This window comes from Melospiza georgiana, unplaced genomic scaffold, assembly GCF_028018845.1.
Source record: "Melospiza georgiana isolate bMelGeo1 unplaced genomic scaffold, bMelGeo1.pri scaffold_51, whole genome shotgun sequence".
Classification (NCBI taxonomy): Eukaryota; Metazoa; Chordata; class Aves; order Passeriformes; family Passerellidae; genus Melospiza; species Melospiza georgiana.
Window position 1 is genome coordinate 671,746 of NW_026652218.1, and position 12,712 is coordinate 684,457.

General features: G+C 45.1%; 2 pseudogenes; one reads left to right on the plus strand and one right to left on the minus strand.

The window, feature by feature from the left end:
* LOC131096532 (zinc finger protein 189-like) overlaps positions 1-12,712 on the minus strand; it is a 435,229-nt pseudogene that overhangs the window by 59,956 nt on the left and 362,561 nt on the right.
* LOC131096523 (synaptonemal complex protein 1-like) overlaps positions 4,800-12,712 on the plus strand; it is a 48,616-nt pseudogene continuing 40,703 nt past the window's right edge.

Genomic DNA, 12,712 nt, shown 5'->3' on the forward strand with positions numbered 1-12,712 from the left:
ACTTACAAAAATCTTTAAACACAATAGTAATTGGGAAGAAATATTTGAGGGTGTCTCTCTACAGAAAAACTATTTTGAAATATTTATACAAATTTCTAATTATTAAAACAGATAAACTAAGAAAATGGGGTTGCTTTTTCTCAGGAGCCTCATGCTGCTGCCTGCCCCCTGGGCTCCCCCAGCCCTGGGGATCCCGCCACTGGTCACAGCAGCCCCTGCCTGGCTCCTGCCTGCCCACACCGTGGGCATCCACAGCTGCTCCTGGCCATGGAGCTCAGCCAGTGCTGCTGCCGGCTGGGCTTTGCTGCTGCTGCCACCCGGACACTGGCTGTCAGTTCCATCTCTTTATTGCAATAGAAGAAGGGGCCTTCAGCTACTCCTGCAGAGGTGGGTCAATGTCTGTGTTGTTTAGAGGGCATGGCCAGAGGGGTCGGGGGCAGAGAAAAGGACATGTTGGACTCAGGAGGGGCTGGAGGGTGCTGGGCTGCTCCTGGGGTCTCTAAAAGAACTCGGGAATGGGTTGAGACGGGACAGAGGAAGATCAAAAAAGAGATAAAGGCAGCTCGGGCATATGCATGAGGAGAGGAGGTGGCAGTGGGATCTGCAGGGGCCAAGGAGGTTTCCTCATAGCTGGCTGTTCTGGTGTCTTCTGCTCAGAACACTTGACAGGGCTACCCAGGCCCTCCGCGTGTGAGGCGCCGCCGCCTTTCAACTCCTGTCCAGAGGTGGAACTGTGGAAAGAGGAGGTGGCTGAGGCCCGAGCTGCCAGTGGCACACAGGGAGCCTCCTGCACAGCTGGCCCAGAGCTGGCAAGGCTCCCCAGCACGGCTGGAGATGCTGGCACAGCTTGGCCCAGCTGCACAGCTGTCCCTCAAGGCCCCGGCCAGCAGGGCACGGCTCTGGGCAGGCTCCCTGGCCAGGAGCGGGCCAAGAGCACCTCTGCCTTTCAAGGGCAATCTCGTCCCTGCTCTTTCTCCTCCCCACCGTGCTTTGCCTCCACCCTGTGCCCCTGGGACTGCTCTTGGCCAGGCAGCCTCAGTGGGAGACAGCACTGGCTGCAGCCCCAGTGGGGGGCCTCCAGGACAAGGCCGAGCAATTAGGAGGCCAATGAAAGCTCTGGGCAGCAGCAGAACCCTCAGCAGTGTTCTTTGGACAATCATGGACTGGCCACACCTACACTGCAGCCTCACTGGGAATGTTACACAAACAACTGTAACTGCTTTTAAATGTCTCATTGAGAGAATTGTTTGGGGAATGTGGGTCAGGGCTTGTCTGTCCTGCTTGGCACAGCCCAGGCAGGGCTTTCCCAGCCACATTGCACACTCCATTTCCCAGCTGGAGCCGCTGGTGCCTCTGAGTTGTGCTGCCCCAGCCCCAGGGACGCTCTCCTTGTCTGCCCATTCCCCCACGGTCTCTGGGCACGGATGGCCTCAGTGGGGGCTGCTGACATCCTCAGCACCTTGGAGGCTGCTGCTGAATTTTCCTGCTGCAGAGGCTTGTTCAGCCTTCAGTTCTTCAGTGCAGGAATTCAGTGTGGCAGGGCTCATTAACATTCAGAACACCTAAATCAGCCAAGCCTCTGGGAATAATTATATTTCAGTTTCCTAGTAATTTGTAGTTAAATAGAACTCAGTAGTGTATTCAAAGTGAATACATGATATTTAAAAAGACAGTGAGAAAACATTGTTTAGGTCCTGTTTAGGTTTGTTTTCCTGGTAATTCATTGATATGTGCAATGTCCAATTGTCACTGAATCCAAGTACCTCCTCATGCAGATGGAAAAAATATGAAAAGCAAGACCCTTTATGGCTGACAATCAATCAGACTCTGTCCCTACCCCCACCCCACCATTTCCCCCATCCAAGCCCTGGCACACCTGCCCCTTGTCCCCCATCCAGCCTTGTGCAAATCTGAGCTCCCTCCAGCCCAGGCTGCACCTGCAGCTTTCAGCTCCTTGGCTCCAGCTCCCACCTGCTTTCCTTGGAGAAGGAGCTGCCCGAGACACAGAGGGATGTTCATTTCTTGTCAGCCAACAAAGCCAAGGGAAGGCACAGCTCCATCAAATGCAAAAGTCATTACTCTGTGGGATATTAAATCCACTTTCCACAACAGACAGTCTCAGAGCAATGGAAAACACCTTCTGTGCCCAGCACAGATCCCAAGGTCTCCCTAAACCCTCCCTGTCCCGATTCTGTCCAGATTTGCTCTTTGCACACTTGAGTCACAGGCTGAAGTCAGGAGCTCCCTCCATGGCCAGAGGGAGGAAAAGAGAGAAAGGGGATGAAGAGCTCTCCTGTGCAGAGCCAAGGTCCAAGTGCTCTGGGATGTCCCAGCAGCATCTGACAAGTCCACCATCCCCCAGAGATTTCTGTACAGTAACAGTTTTAGACAAACACAAAAGAAAAGGTAATTCTGTGAGATATAATTAAGATGTTGACTAATATGATATTTATTTGAGCTTCAGAAAGATTGGGCAATTCCCTGAAGCTCAAAGCATGAAACCAGTAAGCTGAAGGGCACTTGAATGACCAGAAAACACCAGGAGGAGTGCTGAGGGTTTTTTGCAGGACAATGGACATATGCAACATATACACAATCCAGCCTTCATAGAAACTGAGTAAGGTCACCATGCCCTTGAAGGACACAAAAGAAGAAGAACATGCTCAGCAGCAGACAGTTCAGGATGCAAAAGCAGACAAGAAAACCTGCAGCGAGATGCATGAAGAAGAAAGAGTAACTAAAATTAACTGAAATATCAAAATGCGTGCGTAAAAAGGATTTAACCAATCATGTATTAGCTTGAGGTGTGAACAATAGAGAACAGTATAAAAATGGCTTGCTTTTTGTAATAAATTGGCTTCACTTGATCATATTGATCATGGTGTGATGTCCCGTTAATGATCCTCTGCACCTAGGGACCAGAAATGCATGCAAGCCTCCATCCCAAGAGACATTATGAATTCAAAAAACATGGCCATTAACTGCTTTATATCAACACAGAGTAATGGCAACCAAAATGCACTCAAAACAGGGTTTTTTCGACTCTCTCTCAAGCCCCACACATTGGGCACCAAATTTTGTCCTGGTTTAGGGCAAATTTGAGGGAAAACCTCCAAAGGGGCCCCTCCAGAAAGCAAACCCACACAGCCCCTCCCCCCAACTGGGTCGGGAAGGATTCCCTGGAGAGAAGTGGAAAGAACCTGTTTATTTAACAGGCACAGCCTCCCCAGCACACAAAATTAACAATACCAGGTGACAACACTCTTTCACCACTCTGAAAAAGATGACAAGTTCAGAAAGTCTCTCTTGGGGTGGTCTCTCTGTTATCAGTCCCTCTGGTGCGGGAGTAGCTGCTGCAGCCACAAGGTGCAAACTCTTGGTGTTCCCAGGGCCCAGTCTGGAGCAGGCTTGAGTGATTCCAAAAAAAGGAAAGGAAAAACAGTCCAGGGAAAAATTTGGACTGCTTAGCTAAACTAACTAATGAGCAGAAGCAAAAGCAAGAGCAAAGCAAAAAGCCAAGCAAAAAGCAAAAGCAGCACCATGTACTGCCCCGTCTCTGTGTCCCGCCAGCCGTGGGGGAGTGGCTGAGAGCAAAACCAAAACAAAACTTTGCTCTTCAGAGCCAGTCTTGAAGGCACAGAACATAATATCCAGCATAAACAGAACAGACAACTGGGGATACAAGCATCCTAACGTCACCCTAGGACAGCAAAGTTATTCCAAACTGCCTCCCAGCAGCCCCTCCTCACCGATGCCATCTGCTGGGGCTGTGCCAGCTTCAGGAGATGCTTCCAGGGCCTGCATTCCCTGTGGGAAAAATGCATATTGTATGACTCGTTTTTCACAAATATTAAAATGAATATTATATGTGTTGTGTTAGAAAGTTATGTTGTATGAATTTTCTTAAGTAGTGTCTTAAATCTAGTTTTAGGGTTAAAATAGAAACCATGCTATGTGAGATACTTTTTTAAAGAAAGGACTCACAGTGAGATAGCAGCCACAGGACACCTAAATCTTTCAGAAAAAGAGAATTTATTGCTGTCTTATCAGAACAAACAAACTTCTTCCCGCCTGCTCTGCCATGGAGACGCCGTCAAGATTCAGAGGAAGAAGCTGACACTGACCAGACAGAATCCTGTGTTTGAATGGAATTTATGCATCATGGATGATGTGTATGAATAACAAACGGTTATTGTTTTTAAGGGTTGATCCTCTGTTAAAGTGTGTCTTTTTCAGGCTTATTTTGCCCAGAAAAAGGTACTTGGACATCCATAACGCTTTGTTCTTATTGTCTTGTATTGTCCTAAAACTTAATTGTCCAAACTTTTATTACCCTTATTTTATGACTCTTTTTATAACAATTTAATTACTATTAAACTTTGAAAATTTTAAGAGCAAGTGATTGGCATTTTTCACTCAGTGTCTGACACACAACATCCCATGTAGTGATGTTTCTGGGGGAGCCATTTACAACACGGGAGGGTTACAGGATGTGAAAAACACCAATCACTTGGTTTTTAAAATTTAAAAGTAATAAAATGGTTATAAAAATAGCAATATAATTAGAGTAATAATAATTTGGGTAATTTGGATTAATATTTGCGAAAAGCCAATCATAAAATACGCATTTTTCCCTCGGGAGGACTGGGCTCCCCGAGTTATTCCCTGTGCAGGCGGGACCCCCTGTTCCCCTCAGAGCTCTCCCGCACTGAGGGGCCGCTGCCACTTCCCGCCCTTCGCGCCCGCCCTCAGCGGCCGCCGGGAGCTGGGGCTGCCCCGGCTGCCCTTTTATCGGAGCCATGGAGAAGGAAAACCGCTTTAAATTGTTCATGCCGCTGCGCCTGAGCGCTGGGCAGGTGTCTGCGGGCAGATCCCAGGTGAGCGCTGAGGGCGGCCCCTACCACACCCCCCCCAGCTGCCCCCTCGGGCTGTGCTGCTCTGGAGGCCGCGACTGAGAAGGGGACGGGGGAAAGCGGAGGGGCCTTCCCCGGGGACACGGGGAAAGTGCTGGGCCCGGGGAGTGCCCTGGCAGAGCCGCGGGCTGGAGCACACACATCTGCCCCTTGCATGGGCACAGCCCCGGGCTGGAGCACACACATCTGCCCCTTGCCCCAGACTGGAGCACACACACACCTGCCCCTTGCCCCAGCAGAGCTGGAGCACACACACACCTGCCCCTGCATAGGCTGGGACCGCTCCTGCACTCGACTCATTTCTGTGCGTGTGCCTGGAGTGGCGTATGCACAGACATCTTCGGTTTGAATTTCAAAGACTTTTGTTGTTGTTTTCTATCAAAACTGAAGGGAATCATCTTCTCGAGTCCGCTCTGTGTTGTCAGTCCACGTTTGATGCGGGTAATTCAGCCCAGAGAGTGAGCAGGGCTCTGTCGCCTGCTGGGCTCTGTGTACAAATCACCAACGGGACGGGACTGCTGAGGAACTGCCTTGAGCTGTTTTATTTTCCAGCATCAGTCTCATTGAATGGTTATGATAATGGGAAGATGCCAGCAGCTCACATCCCAGGCAGCAGACAAAGAACTTAATGTTACAACTTACTTTAAAAGTAAAAAACTTTAAAATACCAATCACACAAAGCAAAAGCATATTGACAGCAGTTCTACCCAACCATTATACGCACACGTACCTTTGGTTAAAACAATGCTTGCTTATTTTGAATACAATACCTGCTTGTAAGCCTTAAAACACAATGCACACAGCTCCATTCTTAAGCTTTAAACTTCCTAATACCTCGCTAGATAAACCTTTCTGTAACTTAGGGAGTTATTCTGGCCAAGCATTAATACACAGACCATTGTTCTATTTGTCCTTAGTTTTCTACTTCTTACATAATTTTTCTGCTGTTCTATCTCATGGCTGCTGCTTGGCTCTAATCCCAGTTCTGCTGTCTCTGAGACTGCCTCTTGCAGCTTTCCCAAACCCCTCTGATTTTATGGATTCCCACAGGCCCCGCTCAGATCCTCGCACTGGCATTGGTGTCTTGGTCTCGCCAGATCAGGTGTGCAGTGAAAATGTTCTGTCCCCACACTGAGTTATTGGAATTCAACAAGTTATTTTTTCATGTCAAAGCTCCTTATGAAATATGTTGAGATTCAAATGGGGTATTCTGACAGCAGATGAGTTAGCTGTTTACAGGATGAACTTCTGTGACTGAAAAAACTTGTAAAAGGGTATTTTCATGCTGAAACATAATCAGATGTGGTTTAGAAGTGCCCTTGGAAGTAAAGCAAAGAAATATCAACTACTGGTCTTCAAAAAAGTAATTTGTCTCCTTGCGTCCTTTGCCATGCACCAGTGACCAGACAGGCAGGAGCTGCTGAGTTCCCTGCATTGAAAGCTCCCCTTTGGCCACAGTCTATAAATCAAACTGCAGGACACTAAAAGTTTGATCAACCACTGGGAAGTAAGAAGTGAGTTCCAAAGCCATTACCAATACCTTGGGCTTTGAAACTTGTAGGCAGCTGTTTTATTAATGACAAAATCTATTTTCACATCATCTGTAGGAATTCTTTTTCCCTGGATTTTATAATTCCTCTTTACAAATCTGCCCATAAGGAACTAAGAAACTAAAAATTCTTAAATTTGTGCAGGGTTTTAACAGATGCTCAGATTATGAATTTAAGCCGCCATTGGATGTGTCGAGCCGTGGCGAAATCACTGATTCAGGTACAATTGGAATATTTACCATGCACCATCTTTAGATTTGTATATATTGTCAAGTTTTAATTTTCATGAGTAGTCTCACAGTTTCATATCTGTAACTGTTAAATACAGTTTCACTGTTACTTGTTTTAGAAATACATTGATCAAAATCTCTTCATGTTTCAGATACAATTTCACAGCAAGTGAAACTTTGCTCTGAAGTAGATGAAGAGGTGAGCTAAGTATCAGCTCTGCACATCTCATTCCTTGGGGTCTTTTGAATTTGTTCCCAAACACTGCCTAAAGCATTATTCTGTAGATATTCCAGGGCTAAAGGAAGTAGTCAAAAGGGAACAATGTTTTCTGTCTCCTGTTTAAAACTGAATCACTTCCAGGAGATGTTTGGGATTTAGTGAACATGCCTGGAAACAATCTTATAAATTAAGGTGATTGCAATGTTGTTTTTGTTCTTTCTTTGTTTCAAGTGCCTGCAAAGTCTATGAGCATTAATTAGAGTAAGATTTAAACATTTAAGTATCCTTGTGGAACTGCTTCTGAATATTCTGTTGAGGGGCAGAAGGGTTGAAGTCAGAGTATTCTTTGGAAAACTGAAGTGGATTATCCCAATTGCCTTGTCTGGCTTTATTTTATCTGTAAAACAATGAATTCAGTGGTTTCCTCAAGCACTGGATTCCTTTCACAGTGTCTTTACCAGCAGATCTCTGCTTTAGCACAACTCAGTACAGCTCATTTTTTTTGCAATAGCTTCTGTACTTTGCAGCTACAAAACACTGTTTGCTACCACAAAATAAAACACATTTCTTGTGCTCTCTCTGCTGATTTTCATATCCCTGAAACTTTTTAGACTCTTTTAATCCTAAGCTATTAAAGTACCATCAGGACTGTAACAAAAGTGTGATGCAGCCAAAACAAGGATGTTGTTTGGGGCTGTTGTAAGGGAACCAAAGGGCCCTTGGGGCTCATGTGTTGCTCTCCCTGCCTCGACCACTGGCCCAGCACTGCTTGTAGGGCACTTTCAAGGTGGTCTAAGGGCACAAGGGTGGTGCTTTTCCTTCCTGCTCCATGCATGAGCAGAGAACTGCTGGGACACTTGGATATTTATAAATCCCTGGGTCCAGATGGGGTCCATGCCAGGGTGATGAGGGAGCTGGCAGATGAGCTTGCCAAGCCTCTGTCCATCATTTATCAGGAGTTGTGGCTCATTGTGAGGTTCCAGATGATTGGACACTGGCCAGTGTGACACCCATGTAACAAAAAAGGTAGGAAGGAGGATCCTGGTAATTCCAGGCCAGTCAGCCTGGCCTCAGTAGCAGGTGAGATAATGGAGCAATTCACACTGAGTGCTATCACACAGCACTCGCAGCATGGCCAGGCTATCAGACCCAGCCAGCAGGGCTTTACCAAGGGTGGGTCATGTCTGACCAACCTGGGCTCCTTCTGTGAACAGGTGACCGCCTGGTGCATGCAGGAAAGGCTGTGGGCGTTGTGTATCTGGGCTCCAGCAAGGCCTTTGGCACTGTCTCCCACAGCACACTCCTGGAGCTGCAGCCACGGCTGGGACAGGAGCACTCTGTGCTGGGCTCAGAACTGGCTGCATGGGCCCAGAGAGTGATGGTGAACGGTGCTGCATCCAGCTGGCAGCCAGGCACCAGTGCTGTCCCTCAGGGCTGTACTGGGACCAGTTCTTTTTAATATTTTTATAGATGACATGGATGAGGGCATCGAGTCCTTCATGAGTAAATTTGCAGAGGACACTAAGCAGGGAGCTTGTGTTGATCTATTGGAAGGAAGGAGAGCTCTGCAGAGAGACTTAGATCAGTGGGATGGATGGGCAGAGTCCAGCAGCATGAAGTTCAATCAGTCCAAGTGCTGAGTTCCACATTTTGGCCACAGAAGTCCCCTACAACGTTCCAAGCTGGGGACAGTGTGGCTGGACAGTGCTCACGCAGAAAGGGCCCTGGGGGTGCTGGGGACAGCTGGTTGAACATGAGCCAGCAGTGTGCCCTGGTGGCCAGGAAGGCCAATGGCATCCTAGCCTGGATCAGGAATGGTGTGGCCAGCAGGAGCAGGGAGCTCATTCTGCCCCTGTCCTTGGCACTGCTGAGGCTGCACCTTGAGTGCTGTGTCCAGTTCTGGGCCCTCAGCTTAGGAAGGACGTTGAGATGCTGGAGCACATCCAGAGGAGAGCAGCAAGGCTGGTGAGGGGTTTGGAACACAAGCCCTGTGAGGAACGTTTGAAGGAGCTGGGGCTGTTTAGCCTGGAGAAGAGGAGGCTCAGGGGTGACCTTATTGCTCTCTACAGCTTCTTGCAGGGAGGTTGGAGCCAGGTGGGATTGGTATCTTCCACAGGGCAGCACTAAGAGGACCAGAGGACACAGTCTCAAGCTACAGTAGGGAAGGGATAGGTTGGATATTAGGGAAAAAAATTTCACTAAAAGAATAATGAAGCACTAGAATGCTCTTCCCAGGGAGGTGGTAGAATCTCCATCTCTGTATGTTTAAAAAAGCCTGGACATGGCACTTGGTGCTGCAGTTGAGGTGTCAGGGCATAGGTTGGACTCGATAATCTGAGAAGTCTCTTCCAGCCTCATTATTCTGTGATTCTGTGATTCTGTGATTCTGTGATTCTGTGATTCTGTGTATGTCCATGGCAATATCACAGGTACTCTTGGATAAAGTCTCTGAAGCTGCTTCTACTTAACTCAGCAGTGTCTGTCAGAAGGAGAGGACAGAAATGGGGTGAAGAACCTGCTAGAAGGAATTTTGGCTTCACTGATAATTCTGGCAAAATTTTTATTGATTTTGGTGGACTGCAGTTATCGATGTCTTTAAGCCCATCTATTTGGTGATGTCTGAAGGGGGTTTGGGGTATTTCATTGTATTTGTATCTTCTCTGTGCCCTGTAATGCCTTTTGATACATACACAGAGGATGCACAAAGATTTAAACTTGGGCTCCTGATCATATATAAGCTTATATCACCATCTGTGGAAAAAATATTACTCTTGTGATGTTTCTAAGAGATAAATACATTATCTACAACAGTAATAATTAGATATTATATACTATTAATTAGATAGTGTTTGAGATTAAATTGTGGAACCTGTTTTAATAGAATCCAGAAACAATGAATGAATTGTTCTCAAAACTCTACAAAGAGGCTGAAAAGATCAAGCAGTGGAAACTGACTGTGGAAAGTGAACTAAACCAGAAAGAAAGAAAACTCCAAGAGAACAGAAAGATTATTGAAACACAGAAGAAAGCCATTCAAGAACTGCAGGCCAGTATTGTAGAGTGCATTGAATAAATGAAGTTCAGTGCTTCCTGATTCAGTATGACACTATTATTGATACACTTAAATATTAAAGACTGTTGCAGTTTGGTTTGTGCCTTGAGAAAATGATTATTTTGAGAAGTTGCAGGCACTTGTCCTGTGTGAGGGTGGGTATGAAGAATATACCTGTAAGTGTCTCATTTGCTGGTAAATTATTGTTCATTAATTATTGAATCTTTCATGCAAAAGATGACTCAGCATGTAATACCAGATAAAACAGGCTTCTGTCTACTGATGCCACAAATGACTTTTTCATGAGGGATTTGAGAAGTTCAAGTGCATTTCTAATATATTTTTCAATAACAGTGTCTTTTTGCATTTGTTCCCTATGAAATCAGATTGAAAATGAGAAACTCCATTTGAAACTGGAAGATGAGATATGTGAAAATAAAGATCTCCTGGAAGAGTAAGTAATAGAACCAAGGATATATTTTTGTGGTGGAAATAATGAGTTTTCATGTGGGCAGTTTTATGTAGGTGTTAAATTTTGAAGGTCATTTCCATTGTTACTCCTTAGGTGCACAAAGCACTGTGCACTCCTGTGCAAACATGATATTTTTCCCTCCTTTAGAGCTGTTGCTTCGAGGCATCTGTGTAATCTGCTTAAGGAAACCTGTACTCACTTCACAGAGAAGACCAGCAAATGTAAATCCTTTTTTAGTTTTTATTTATCAGAGTAAATGTGTTTCTAGCTTGCTCTAAATTTACAAATAGAAGAAAGAAGAAGAAATTTCTTGTGCTGTTCAGAAAAGTTCTCTAGTTGAGATCGACTGGATGTGGCTCTCAGAATGAGAAATGAATTTTAAGTGGCTCACAAAATTGGAAGTGAAGCCCCAGGTCTAAAAGACTTGTGGTTTGTAATGCTGAATGCAGAGGGCTTTTGAAGGCAGTGAAATTGCTTGCTGCAAGGTTGCCAGCCTGGGAGCTCTTTGGGTGCCCAAACAGTGCTCCAGGTTTGAGGCAGTGCCCACAGCCCCGACTGGCACTGGAGCCACTGCAGGGCAGGGCAGGGCTCCTCAAGGCTGCTCAGCCCATTGAAGCTTTGCAGTCCCAGCCACACTCTGGGAATATATTCAGACATAAGAAGTGACACTTCATGCCTGGTTTTAGGCAGTAGAATCTACTCTGAATTCCCAGCACTCTGGAACTAATTTCCAGAGCTGACATTTCCTGTTTTCAGCCATCACACATTTGTGGGGAAAAAAGGTCTGAACCCCAAGGTGTAATGAGTAACTGGAATTCTTCTCATGAAACTGAACAAGCCAAGACAGTTGGATAACTTATTGAAGTTTAAATTCTTGAGGTTTTAAAATATGTTATTGATTGGGAATTTTACTTTATATGCAATTTGGAATTGTTATTATAATCATTAGAATTTTACTAACTTGATCCTGGATACTTAAGAAGTGTCTATCTCTTTTTAGCCTTAATTCTATAAACACTTGTATATAGTTGTACTGTTCTTTTTTGATAGCTGTTTCTTTTACTGTTCTCTTTTTAATTGTTTTCTTAGGAAAAAATAGTATCAATTACAAAAGTGAAAGGAAAGAAGGAAAATATGGACATGGAGTGTTGCAATTTTATAATGATAGCTCTGTGGTTATAGGTATCTGCTGATAAGAAGAAATTCCATGCTAAACCCTAGATTACAGTTTATAAATACTAACAGTTTTGATACATTATAATTCAACAGCATTAATACTATAATAATTAATATGGTCGCATAAACTGATCCAGAATTACACTTTTCACAGAAAAAATATCTTAGGAAGGAAATTTAAAAGCTGAACTTGCTTAATGTTTCAATGAAATACACATTTTCCCTAGAGTCTGTAACTTTTGGCACCATGCTTCATAATGACTTATTTAGTAAGAATGGAGCTGATAATTTCTTTGTTAATTCATTACGCTGATTCAGTACAATGACTTGGACAGCTGGCATTCTTGTTCAAAAGAAAAACTTTCTCATATGTTCTTGCTTTGATAGATGAACAGGAAAAGGAAGCAACAATACAATTGTATGAGGAACTTCGCAGCAACATAGAAGTAAGTGAGCAAGCTTGATGAAAGGAATGTGAGTTATGTGAGCTGAGCTGAGTGCCATGTTTATGTTGGGATACTGTTTGTATCCATCCTGTGTGGGTATCATGTCATGTGTGATGCAGGAAGTTGGGTTTTCAATCCCTTTTCAAGAATTATTTTTGTGTTCTATCAAACACATTCAATGGAGAAGGTGCAGCAGTGTGTGGGATGTAGATCCCTGTGATCTGGGTGATGTGTGCTTAGTGCTGGGTCACTGCCACAACTTCTGGCTTCTTTCTGGGCTCTGTTTCACCTCCCTCCTGGTTTCTTGGAATGGCTGAGGTGGGCAGCAGCCCCTGGAGAAGTTCCAGGGTTTCCAGTATTGAACTTCAAATATTAAATTTTGTTTTTAGAGAATGACAGTGGCATTTGAAGAGCTTTGTGTGCAAGCAGAGAACGACAGATTGGAAATGAGTTTCAAATGTGAGAATTCTGTTTCATTTGAGTTTATGCAGCTGGCTCAGTTTTGTACTTCATAGCTTGTGTTACACACGCAGTGTCAGGGCAGGCAGATGTGAAGTGCTGGAATGGTGAGCAGCTCACACTGAGACACTGGGACCCTTCTTTTATTCATGCTGCCTTTGGTCACTGCCTGACCCCTTCTGTTGCTGTTCCAT